Raw genomic sequence first — 12,830 nt, 5'->3', positions numbered from 1 at the left:
GACCGATCCTGTCACTGCTTTCCAAATGCGCTGCTATGACATCTTTAATTATCGACTCGAGCATTTTCCCCACTACCGATGTAAGGTGAACTGGTCTATAATTCCCTGTTTTCTCTCTCCCTCCCTTCTTAAAATGTAGAGTTACATTGGCTACCCTCCAGTCCACAGGAACAGAGTCGAGAGAACATTGGAAAATGATCACCAATGCATCCTCAATTTCTCGGGCCACCTCCTTGAGTACTCTGGGATGCAGACCATCAGGCCCTGGGGATTTATCTGCCTTCAGTCCCAACAGTTTACCAAACACCATTTTCTGACGAATGTGAAATCCCTTCAGTTCCTCCCTCCCACGAGACCCTCGGCCCCCTAGAATTTCCGGGAGATTGTTTGTGTCTTCCTTAGTGAAGACAGAACCAAAGTACTCGTATAACTGTTCTGCCATTTCCTTGCTTCCCCATTATAAATGACTGTTCTAAGTATTTTTTTGTTTCTCTCTGGAACAAAAGTGTCTGGGGGCGGGGGAGATTAATCGAGGTGTATAAATAGTGAGGGCCCCAGGCAGGGTGAAGAGGAAGGATCTAATTGCTTTGGCACGGGTCAATAATTAGGGGGATATAGGATTAGTTAATTGGCAGGATTAGAACGAAGGGTAGAACAAATCATTTCATTCAACAAGCGCCGCGTGGAACTCACTGCTGAGAGCGGCAGAAACACTCACCACGTTTATAAAGTTCCCGCGTGAGATTCTGAGGGGGCAAAGACCAAGAGGGGAGAGGCGGGGGTCAACCTAAAGACCATTCGTGGCTAGTAGAGGCAGAATGGGCCGCATGGCCTCCACCTGTGCTGTAATTCCCTGCGATTCCCATGAAGTAGATGCATGGACTATTGGAGCAAAGAAATCGCAGTCAGCTGTTCATGAAGGTTCATACACCAACTGGGTATGGGGAGAAGGCAGGAACGGGGTACTGATTGAGAATGATCAGCCATGATCACATTGAATGGCGGTGCTGGCTCGAAGGGCCGAATGGCCTACTCCTGCACCTATTGTCTATTGTCTATTGTCTATAACTAGAAATCGGCTGGAACTGTGAGCACTGTGCTCCAGGAATAATGGGGATGCCCTGGAGAGGGTGCAGACAAGCGAGGTCTTACACTTTAGTTTAGAGATACAATGTGGAAGCAGGCCCTTCGGCCCACCGTGTCCGTGCCAACCAGTGATCACGAATACACTAACATTATCCGACACACACTAGGGACAATCTTTACAAAAGCCAATCATCCAACAAGCATGCACGTCTTGGGAGTGTGGGAGGAAACCGGAGCACCCGGAGAAAACCCACGTGGTCACAGGGAGCATGTACAAACTCCGTGCAGACAGCACCCGTGGTCAGGATACAACCGGGGGTGTCTGGCGCTGTGAGGCAGTAACCCTACTGCTGCACCACCGTGCCGCCCAAAGGAATGATCCCTGGGATCAGGCGTTGCCATCCTGATCCCAGGGAGGTGGAGTGACTGAGGAAGCTGGTTTGTTATACAACAGAGAACATCGACCATAGAACAGCACAGCACAAGAGCAGGCTCTCCGTCCCACAATGTCTCTGCTGAACATGACACCAAGACCATCTCTTATCTACCTGGGCATAATCCACATCCCTCCATTCCCTGCATTTCAATAGACAATAGACAATAGGTGCAGGAGGAGGCCATTCGGCCCTTCGAGCCAGCACCGCCATTCAATGTGATCATGGCTGATCATTCTCAATCAGTACCCCATTCCTGCCTTCTCCCCATACCCCCTGACTCCGCTATCCTTAAGAGCTCTATCTAGCTCTCTCTTGAATGCATTCAGAGAATTGGCCTCCACTGCCTTCTGAGGCAGAGAATTCCACAGATTTCACATGCCTATCCAAAAGCCTCTTCAACCCCACTGTCGCATCTGCCTCAACGACCATCCTAGGGAAAAGGTTCTGACTGTCTACCCTATCCGTGGCTCTGATAATTTGATATACTTCTATCAGGCCTCCCCACAACCTCCAGCATTCCGGGGGGAAACAATCCGAGCCTGCAGCTAATATATCTCTACGCTGTAAAAGGCTCGACTGTAATCATGTATTATTGCCTTTCCACTGAATGGTTAGCACGCAACAAAAGCTTTTCACTGTATTTTGGTACCTGTGACAATAAACGAAACGAAACTAAACTCTAGGTATTTATTCACAAAATGCTGGAGTAACTCAGCAGGTCAGGCAGCATTTCAGGAGAGAAGGAATGGGCGACGTTTCGGGTCGAGACCCTTCTTCAGAAGGGTCTCGACCCGAAACATCGCCCATTCCTTCTCTCCTGAGATGCTGCCTGACCTGCTGAGTTACTCCAGCATTTTGTGAATAAATACCTTCGATTTGTACCAGCACCTGCAGTTAATTTCTTAAACTAAACTCTATATCCCCAAATTCAGGCAGCATTCTGGTAAACCTCCTCTGCATCCTTTACCAAAACATCCTTCCTGTCATGGGGTGACCAGAACTGCACACAAAATGCGGCCAAACCAAAGTCCTATTAAGTCCTCCAAAGCTGTATCCTTGGACCTCCCGGGATCAGGGATGGTTTTAATGGTGATTCGGAAAAGGATGAGACTTCCCTGCAGCATCGCACTGAGCTGAGTCACTTCACAGCCAGTCGTGAGGGCTTACAGGCTGCTCGACCTATTTACAGTCTGTTACAGACCTGCTGACAGAAGAGACAATCAGAGTTAATTATAGGTTTATAATGGCCTCAATTAAAACATGTTTTATACTTGGCCTCATCAGTAAATGGGATTGAAGTTTCTGTGTGACTGTCGCAACACAGCCTTGAATTCGAGTCCAGAGCATGGTTTGTCACCTGACCTGATCTATTGTGTTGGATTTCTCCTTCCCATTCCCACACTGACCTGTCTGTCCGAGGCCTCCTCCATTGTCAGAGTGAGGCTAAAGGCAAATTGGAGGAACAGCATCTCATACTTTGCTTGGGCAGCTTACGGCCCAGTGGGATGAATATTGATTTCTCTATTGCCTCTCTCTCCATCTCTCCCCTACCCAAGTTGCACCAGCTTCTCGTTCTTACCCAACAAACAGCTAACAATGGCCTGCTTCCTTTATCATCGTTACTTGTTTGCACATCTTTCGTTCATTGTTCTTTATCTCTCTACACCATCGTCTGTATCTCTCGTCTGAAGGAGGGTCTCAACCCATAACTGTGGGCGTGTTACCCACACACACAGCACTAGAGGATACTAGAGGAACAAGATGGACCACTCCGTTGACATCACCTATACTGAAGTGTAGTACGCAAAGGAGCCATTTCAGTAGGCAAAACCCGCCGTCCGTTATGCCTCTCGCAGTGTAATCAGTGTGTGTGACGATATCATAAAAATGCAGAATATATCTCATCTAACAATTCACAGATGTTCGTTATTTTTCTCTTTAAATGTTTCTGCACGTTATTGCCTACTAAAATGGTGCCGTGACAGACTGCAGTTTTTAGGGTCGAGTGGTCTATCTTGTTCCTCTAGTATCTTTGAGGGTACTGTGGGTGTGATACCCACACACACTGGCACGGTTACTGTGGGCGTGTTACCCACACACACTGGCACGGTTACTGTGGGCGTGTTACCCACACAGGTACAGGTTACTGTGGGCATGTTACCCACACTGGCACAGGTTACTGTGGGCGTGTTACCCACACACACTGGCACAGGTTACTGTGGGCGTGTTACCCACGCACACTGGCACGGTTACTGTGGGCGTGTTACCCACACACACTGGCACAGGTTACTGTGGGCGTGTTACCCACACACACTGGCACAGGTTACTGTGGGCGTGTTACCCACACTGGCACAGGTTACTGTGGGCGTGTTACCCACACCGGCACAGGTTACTGTGGGCGTGTTACCCACACCGGCATGGTTACTGTGGGCGTGTTACCCACACACACTGGCACAGGTTACTGTGGGCGTGTTACCCACACAGGTACAGGTTACTGTGGGTGTGATACCCACACACACTGGCATGGTTACTGTGGGCGTGTTACCCACACACACTGGCGCGGTTATTGTGGGCGTGTTACCCACACCGGCACGGTTACTGTGGGCGTGTTACCCACACACACTGGCACAGGTTACTGTGGGCGTGTTACCCACACACACCGGCGCGGTTACTGTGGGCGTGTTACCCACACCGGCACGGTTACTGTGGGCGTGTTACCCACACACACTGGCACAGGTTACTGTGGGCGTGTTACCCACACACACTGGCACAGGTTACTGTGGGCGTGTTACCCACACACACTGGCACAGGTTACTGTGGGCATGTTACCCACACACACTGGCATGGTTACTGTGGGCGTGTTACCCACACTGGCACGGTTACTATGTTGGAAAAAAACCTGCAGATGCTGGTTTAAATCGAAGGCAAACATAAAATGCTGGAGTAACTCAGCAGGACAGGCAGCATCTCAGGAGAGAAGGAATGGGTGACGTTTCGGGTCGAGACCCTTCTTCAGACTTGGTTATCGTAGGTGTGTACTTGCTCCAGTCCTTGCTTGACGATTGGCTGCCGTGGCCACAGTTGTTGCTCAGTCTCTGGGACAAAGAGGAGGGATCGCTTTGCTGGTTCACGGCTGGGCACTGCCTGACGTCACCCCCTAGACTTGCATCATGGCTGATCTATCTTTCCCTCTCAACCACATTCTCCTGCCTTCTCCCTGTATTGAATTGAATTGAATTTATTTGTCATTCGAAATAAATTTGAATGAAATGTCGTTACCACATAGTTATAACAATGAAAAGCAAACCAAACACACAGTGACATCATTTAACATAAACATCCATCACAGTGACTCTATTCCATGCACCTCCTCACTGTGATGGAAGGTAACAAAAGTCTTTTCTCTTCCTTGCTTCTCCTCCCGCGGTCATGCAGTCAAACCGCTGCGTCGAGGCGATCGAGACTCTCGATATTGTGACCCCTAGGCCCCGCACTAATCAAGAATCTGTCAATCTACGCCTTAAAATATCCACTGACTTGGTCTCAACAGCCGTCTGTGGCAATGAATTCCACAGATTCACCACCCTCTGGCTAAACAAATCCCTCCTCATCTCATTTCAGAGATGGAACAGGCATTGAAACAAGCCCTTTACCGCAACGAGTCCACACCAACCATCCGTCACCCCTTGACACCTTGTTCTACGTTGTCCCACTTTCACTACACACAAGGGGCGATTAACCCACAAGCCCGCACGTCTTTGGGATGTGGGAAGAAACCGGAGCGCCCGGAGGAAACCCACGCGGTCACAGAGAGAACGTGCAAACTCCACACAGATAGCAACCAAGGCCAGGATCAAACCCGGGCCTCTGGCTCTTGAGGCAGCAGCTCTACCCACTGCACCATATATTTTGACATAGTCCTACGTTACAGGTGGGGCGGTACTGAGGGAGTACTGATTACTAGAAGGTTAATGTGGAAATGGTGCAGAGGAGGCTTACCAGACTGATGCCTGGATTAGTGGGTACGAGCTCCAGAGAGAGGTTGGACAGACTGGGATTGTTTTCTCTGGTACGTCAGAGGTAATGGTCAGGCATAACATAAGTATATGAAGTTATGAGAAGCATAAACAGAGTAGACAGCCAGAATCTTTTTCCCAGGGCGGAAAAAATCAAATACTAGTGGGCGTAGCTTTAAGGTGAGAGGGACAAAGTTTAAAGGAGATGTGTGGGGCAGGTTTTTATACACAGAAGGTGGTGGGTGCCTGGAACATGCTGCCAGGGTTGGTGGTGGAGGCCGATGCGAAAGCGTTTTAGATAGGCACGCAGGGAATGGAGGAATATGTGTTGTGCTGTAGGGTCAGTGAGGATCTTGGCTGCATGTTCGGCACAGACATTACAATAGACAATAGACAATAGGTGCAGGAGGAGGCCATTCGGCCCTTCGAGCCAGCACCGCCATTCAATGTGATCATGGCTGATCATTCTCAATCAGTACCCCGTTCCTGCCTTCTCCCCATACCCCCTGACTCCGCTATCCTTAAGAGCTCTATCTACCTCTCTCTTGAATGCATTCAGAGAATTGGCCTCCACTGCCTTCTGAGGCAGAGAATTCCACAGATTCACAACTCTCTGACTGAAAAAGTTTTTCCTCATCACCGTTCTAAATGGCCGACCCCTTATTCTTAAACTGTGGCCCCTTGTTCTGGACTCCCCCAACATTGAGAACATGTTTCCTGCCTCTAACGTGTCCAACCCCTTAATAATCTTATACGTTTCGATAAGATCCCCTCTCATCCTTCTAAATTCCAGTATATGCAAGCCTAGTCGCTCCAGTCTTTCAACATTGTAGGTCGAAAGGCCTGGTCTCGTGCTGTACTGTTCTATGTAACAGGCAGGGGGAGGGAGCACTGCACTGTCAGAGCAGAAGTACTAAGGGAGTAGACACAAAATGCTGGAGTAACTCAGCGGGTCAGGCAGGGTTTCGGGTCAAGACCTTTCTTCAGAGGTATTTCCCCAGCAACTGCAGGAGATGCAACACCTGTCCCTTTACCTCACCCCTCGACTCCATCCAAGGACCCAAACAGTCTTTCCAGGTGAGGCAGAGGTTCACCTGCACCTCCTCTACTGCATCCACTGTTCCAGGTGTCAACTTCTCTACATCGTCGAGACCAAGCGCAGGCTTGGCGATCTTTTCGCTGAACACCTCCGCTCAGTTTGCCTTAACCAACCTGATCTCCTGGTGGCTCATCACTTCAACTCCCCCTCCCATTCCCAATCTGACCTTTCTGTCCTGGACCTCCTCCATTGTCAGAGTGAGGCCCAGCGCAAATTGGAGGAACAGCACCTCATATTTCGCTTGGGTAGTTTACACCCCAGCGGTATGAACATTGACTTCTCTAACTTCAGATAGTCCCTGCTTTCCCTCTCTATCCCCCTCCCCAGCTCTCCCACTAGTCTTCCTGTCTCCGACCACATTCTATCTTTGTCCCGCCCCCTCCCCTGACATCAGACTGAAGAAGGGTCTCGACCCGAAACGTCACCCATTCCTTTTCTCCAGAGTTGCTGCCTGACCCGCTGAGTTACTCCAGCATTTTGTGAAACCTCGGACTATCTTTGATCAGACTTTACTGGACTATATCTTGCACTAACTAAACGTCATTCCCTTTATCCTGTATCTGTTCACTGTGGACGGCTCGATTGTAATGATGTATAGGCTTTCCGCTGACTGGTTAGCACGCAACAACAATCTTTTCACTGTTCATCGGTACACGTGACAATAAACTAAGCTAAACTCAAAGAAACGGGAGTAACCCAGTAAGTTGACTTGATCAGCATGGACCAGGTGGGCCGAAGGGCCTGTTTCTGAGCTGTATAGCTCTAAGACTCTATGACCTGTCTGTCGCACTTCAAAGCCCATCGCTGACTGATACAGAAGCAAAATGCTGTAGACGCTGACACAAAAGATGCTGGAAATTCTCAGCAGGTCAGGGTCTGAAGTAAGAGAAACAGAGTTAAACATATCATGTACACAGCCTTTCAACTGATTAACGTTTCCAATTGTCTGCTTAATTTCTCTATGTTGTTTGTGGACGTGTGTTGTGCATAGATTACAATGGTGACTACACTTTAAAATAACTTCATTGTCGATGAATTTTTACTTAAACCACCCGGGGCATTTGCAGGCACAATGTAATAAACGTGTTCTTTCTCTGCTTGACACTGTTTGCATTGTTCTTAATCAAAACAATCCAATCAAACAGGGGAGAAAAAAAGAAATCTCTCCAAAACAGGTCCAAGCTAAATCTGCGGCACGGTGGCGCAGTGGTAGAGTTGCTGCCATCCAGTGCTTACAGCGCCAGAGACCCGGGTTCCATCCCGACTATGGGTGCTGTCTATATAGAAACATAGAAACATAGAAAATAAGTGCAGGAGTAGGCCATTCGGCCCTTCGAGCCTGCACCGCCATTCAATATGATCATGGCTGATCATCCAGCTCAGTAACCTGTACCTGCCTTCTCTCCATACCCCCTGATCCCTTTAGCCACAAGGGCCACATCTAACTCCCTCTTAAATATAGCCAATGAACTGGCCTCAACTACCTTCTGTGGCAGAGAATTCCACAGACTCACCACTCTCTGTGTGAAGAAATGTTTTCTCATCTCGGTCCTAAAAGACTTCCCCCTTATCCTTAAGCTGTGACCCCTGGTTCTTCCCGCATCTAGCCTCTCCAACCCCTTAGAGTTTGTAAGTTCTGCCCGAGACCGCGTGGGTTTTCTCTGAGAGCTTCTGTTTCCTCCTACACTTTAAAGACATACAGGTTTGTAGGTTGATTGACTTGGTATAAATGTAAACTGTCCCTAGTGTGTGCAGGATCGTGTTAATATGTGGGGAACGCTGGTCGGTGTGGACTCGGTGGGCCGAAGGGCCTGTTTCCGTGCTGTACCTCTAAACTAAACTAAAGCTAAACATTCATACCTAAATATTCAACCTTTCATTAACATGTCTTCAACAGTCAGTCTGAAGAAGACTTCCAAACAGAAACGTCACCCATCCTTTTTCTCCAGGGATGCAGCCTGACCCGTTGAGTTACTCCAGCACTTTGTGTCTGGCTTCGGTGTTAACCAGCATCTGCAGTTCCTTCCTACACATAACTTTAACAGAGTTTGTGTTGGAAGGAACTGCAGATGCTGGTTTTAACAGAAGATAGACGCAAAATGCTGGAGTAACTCAGCGGGTCAGGCAGCATTTCTGGAGAGAAGGAATGGGTGACGTTTCGGGTCGAGACTCTTCTTCAGACTGAGAATCAGGGGAGAGGGAAACGAGAGACGTCTCTTGTTTCCTTTTCCTCTGACTAGTCCACCGGCACGGTGGCGCAGCGGTAGAGTTGCTGCCTTACAGCGAATGCAGCGCCGGAGACTCAGGTTCGATCCTGACTACGGGTGCCGTCTGTACGGAGTTTGTACGTTCTCCCCGTGACCTGCGTGGGTTTTCTCCGAGATCTTCGGTTTCCTCCCACATTCCAAAGACGTACAGGTATGTAGGTTAATTGGCTGTGCAAATGTAAAAATTGTCCCTCGTGGGTGCAGGATAGTGTTAGTGTGCGGGGATCGCTGGGCGGCGCGGACCCGGTGGGCCGAAGGGCCTGTTTCTGCGCTGTATCTCTAAACCTAAAAAAATCTAAATCTAAAGAAGCGTCTCGACCGGAAAAGTCACCCATTCCTTCTTCAACAGAGTTTTCTGTTTTGGAAGCTTACTGTGCATGAATAAGCGGCCATTCCATGCACTTCCAAATGCAGTGATGCAGGAGTGCTGCGCTGTTGCAGTTGTGGTCTTTGGGGGAAGACCAAGGATTTGATGGGTGCAGGAGATACCAATAGCATCATGAGAAAGAGCAGGGGAAGCTGTGGCAGCCACCCCTCAGAGCATGGCTGCGTCTGGGAATCGTCTGATGGAAGAGACACTTTGAACGTTGCACAACGTCGGAAGAGTTCAAAGTCCCGTGGAGTACTTTTCAAATATGAGTTGTTGCGGTAGAAGAAACCGAGCGGCCAATTTGTTATGATGCCAAGATAAATATTATTTTCCCTCGGCAAAGTCCTGGAGGAACTCAGCGGGTTAGGCAGTATCTGTCCACTCCCTCCCTCCACAGAGTATCCCACGCAGTTTGTGGAAACAAGGAGCAGCAGGTGCTGGTCTACAAAAAAAAAAGACACAGTGTGCTGGAGTAACTTAGCAGCTCAGGCAGCAAATCTCGGAAACAGGAATAGGTGACCCTTCTGAGGATGGATGTGCATGTGTTGGAGAGGGTCCTGAGGTGGTCTACGAGAATGATCCCAGGGGTGATTGGGGTTAATGTATGAGGAGCGTTTGATGCCTCTGGGCCTGTTCTCGCTGCGGTTTAGAAGCATGAAGGGGGCAATCTCATTGAAACTTACTGCACAGTGAAAGGCCTAGGTAGCGTGAATGTGGGGAGGACGTTTCCACTAGCGGGAGAGTCTTGGATTGGAGGGCCCAGCCTCAGAATAAAAGGACGTACCTTTAGCATGGACTAAAGAGGAATTTCTTTAGTCAGAGGGTAGTAAGGCATGAATTGATGCACGTCATAACGAAGCTCACAAAGCACCTCATCACAAACCTTCCTGCCACCGGTCGGTCTCATTGAGACACGACACCATGCTCTACTTGTGTACCAGTATTATGGATGTCCTTTTAAAGCAGGTGGGGAACTCAGACCTTCATGGTATCTGCAAAATCTCCAGCTACTTGGTCTGTGCAGGTTTTAAGAACCTTTAGTCCACGTCACTATCTCCACCCATCTGCCCACCAACCCCTGCCTACCTCTATCCATCTGACACACGCCAGGTTTTGTCCCATCACTAACCCTCTTTTCCAGCTTTCTCCCCCCAACCCTGTCAGTCTGATGAACGGTCCAGACCCAAAATGGATGTCTGTCCATTTCCTTCCACAGAGGCTGCCTGACCCGTTGCGTATTTCCAGCACTTTGTTTTTTTTGCCCAAGATTTCAGCATCTGCAATCTAGTGTTTCCTTAGTAGGATGTTTGCTTTGCATTGTTGGCAATGCCAGCATTTATCACCCATCCTCAATCGAACACAGGTGACGCTCAGTTGCTGAGTTTGACCACTGCAGCCGTTCCAGTGAAGGTACTCGGAATACAGTCGGATTGGAAGTACCACGATTTAGACCTGCTCATCGAGGAGGAACATACACTTGTAAGTCAGGATAGTGAGTGAACTGGAGAGGAAACTGCAGGTAATGTATTAGTTAGACATACAGTGCAGAAACAGGCCCTTTGGCCCACTGAGTCCACGCCGACCAGCGATCCCCGTACTTTAACACTATTCTACACACACTAGGGATAATTTACATTTATACCAAGCCGATCAGCCTGCAAACCTGGAGTGTGGGAGGAAACCGGAGCACATGGAGAAAATCCACGCAGGTCAGGGGGAGAAGGTACAAACTCCGTACAGACAGCACCCGTAGTCAGAATCGAACCCGGGTCTCTGGCGCTGTGAGACAGCAACTCTACCGCTGCGTCGCCAATGCTATTCCCTCTGTATTTGTCTTTGGGTGGCGAAGATCACAGGCTTGGAAGGTGCTGTTCAGAGGAGTAACTAGTGCGTTTCGTAGATGGCACGCTGCAACCACAATGGGTCAGTGGCAGTGGGACTGAATGTTTGAGGTCGTCAGGATGTTAACCCAAATGGACGATTAGCTTAACCATCACCAGGCCTGAAAGTGTTGAATCCTGATACACGCTCAAAATGAGAATCCGTTTCCTTCCCCTCAGAATGATCTTGATCGTTACTGCAACCCTCTCCTTGGGAACGAAGCAAAGAGCCCAGTCCCTTTCTAAAGATAGATTGTGGTTGTGGTTTGATCGGGCAGGTCCAGGAGCTTGTGTCAGCTTGTCCCCATTCATTATATAAAAGCTGTTCACGAGGAACAAAGAGGTACAGATGGATAATGTGACGGGCGTTTCATGTTCTGGGCTAAAAAAAATATTTGGATTTGACTCTGGTTCGACCAGTTCCACCTCTCGGCTCCTGCAATTAACCACAGGTTGAGTGATAGAGGCTCATGATAAAGCACCAGCATCGTGGGAGCCGATGCTGAGTCTGATTGTGTCATAAACTCCTTGTCAGACTCTGAAAAGGAACAGTTTATATATCTTGCACTTGTTCGGAATTGTTTGCACAACTGCTCCCAAAACATCCCTCATCTGCGAGATTAAATCTGAACCACAGGAAGGAGACTGTTTGTTTGTATTGAATGGTTCCATTATGAAGCTTTGCTCACCTCAAGAGCCCGGCGTTTCCAGCTCTCTGCCCTGGGAACAATTGCAATCAGTCCCCTTGCTGGAGGCTTGTTCTCAACAAAGAACTGTTCAAACAAAGGCTGGGCCTCTACACGCTGGAGTTTAGAAGATTGAGGGGGGGGGGGGGGGGGGGGAAATCACATTGCAACTTGCAGCATAATGAAAGGCATGGATAGAGTGGATGGGGCAAAGGATGTTTCCACTGGTGGGAGAGTCTAGGACCAACGGTCTTAGCCTCAGAATTAGAGGGCGCTCTTTTAGAAAGGAGGTGAGGAGGAGGGTAGGCAGAGGTAGTTAATCTGTGGAACTCATTGCCGTAGAGGACTGTGGAGGCCAGGCCAATGGATATTTTTAAGGCAGAGACGAATTCCTGATTAGAACGAGTGTCAAGGGTGGGAGGGAGAAAGCAGGAAAATGGGATTAGGAGGCCGAGATCAGCCATGATTGAATGGCGGAATAGACTTCATGGACCGAATGGCCTAATTCCTCTCCTATAACTTCTTCTGCACACTGGCTGTGCCTCTAGCTTCCAAAACAGGAGGTCAAAGAGTAGATAAACTCCAGTGCAATGAGCCCAACTCATGTCATATGAGCAGAGGTAGGCCATTCAGCCCGAGTCGACTGCTATTCAATCATGGCTGATCCATCTTTCCCTCTCAACCCCATTCTCCTGCCTTCTCCCCATAACCCTTGACACCTATATACTAATGGTCAATCAGTCTGATGAAGTGTCCCAACAGGAAATGTCACCTATCCATGTTCTCCAGAGATGCTGCCTGACTGGCTGAGTTACTCTAGCACTTTGGGTCCTTTTGTGTAACACCAGCAAATACTGCTGCTTATACCACGATACTCTATTACTGAATAATTTTTCCTTGGTTAAAGCAATAATGGACACCTTTCCCCCCCACCATGGTCCATTATATTGTATGTGGTTTATCCTTGAGGACAGCTGAGCTTTACAAAT

This window comes from Rhinoraja longicauda, chromosome 28 (assembly GCF_053455715.1).
Source record: "Rhinoraja longicauda isolate Sanriku21f chromosome 28, sRhiLon1.1, whole genome shotgun sequence".
Lineage (NCBI taxonomy): Eukaryota > Metazoa > Chordata > Chondrichthyes > Rajiformes > Arhynchobatidae > Rhinoraja > Rhinoraja longicauda.
Note: the sequence above shows the minus strand (reverse complement) of the source record.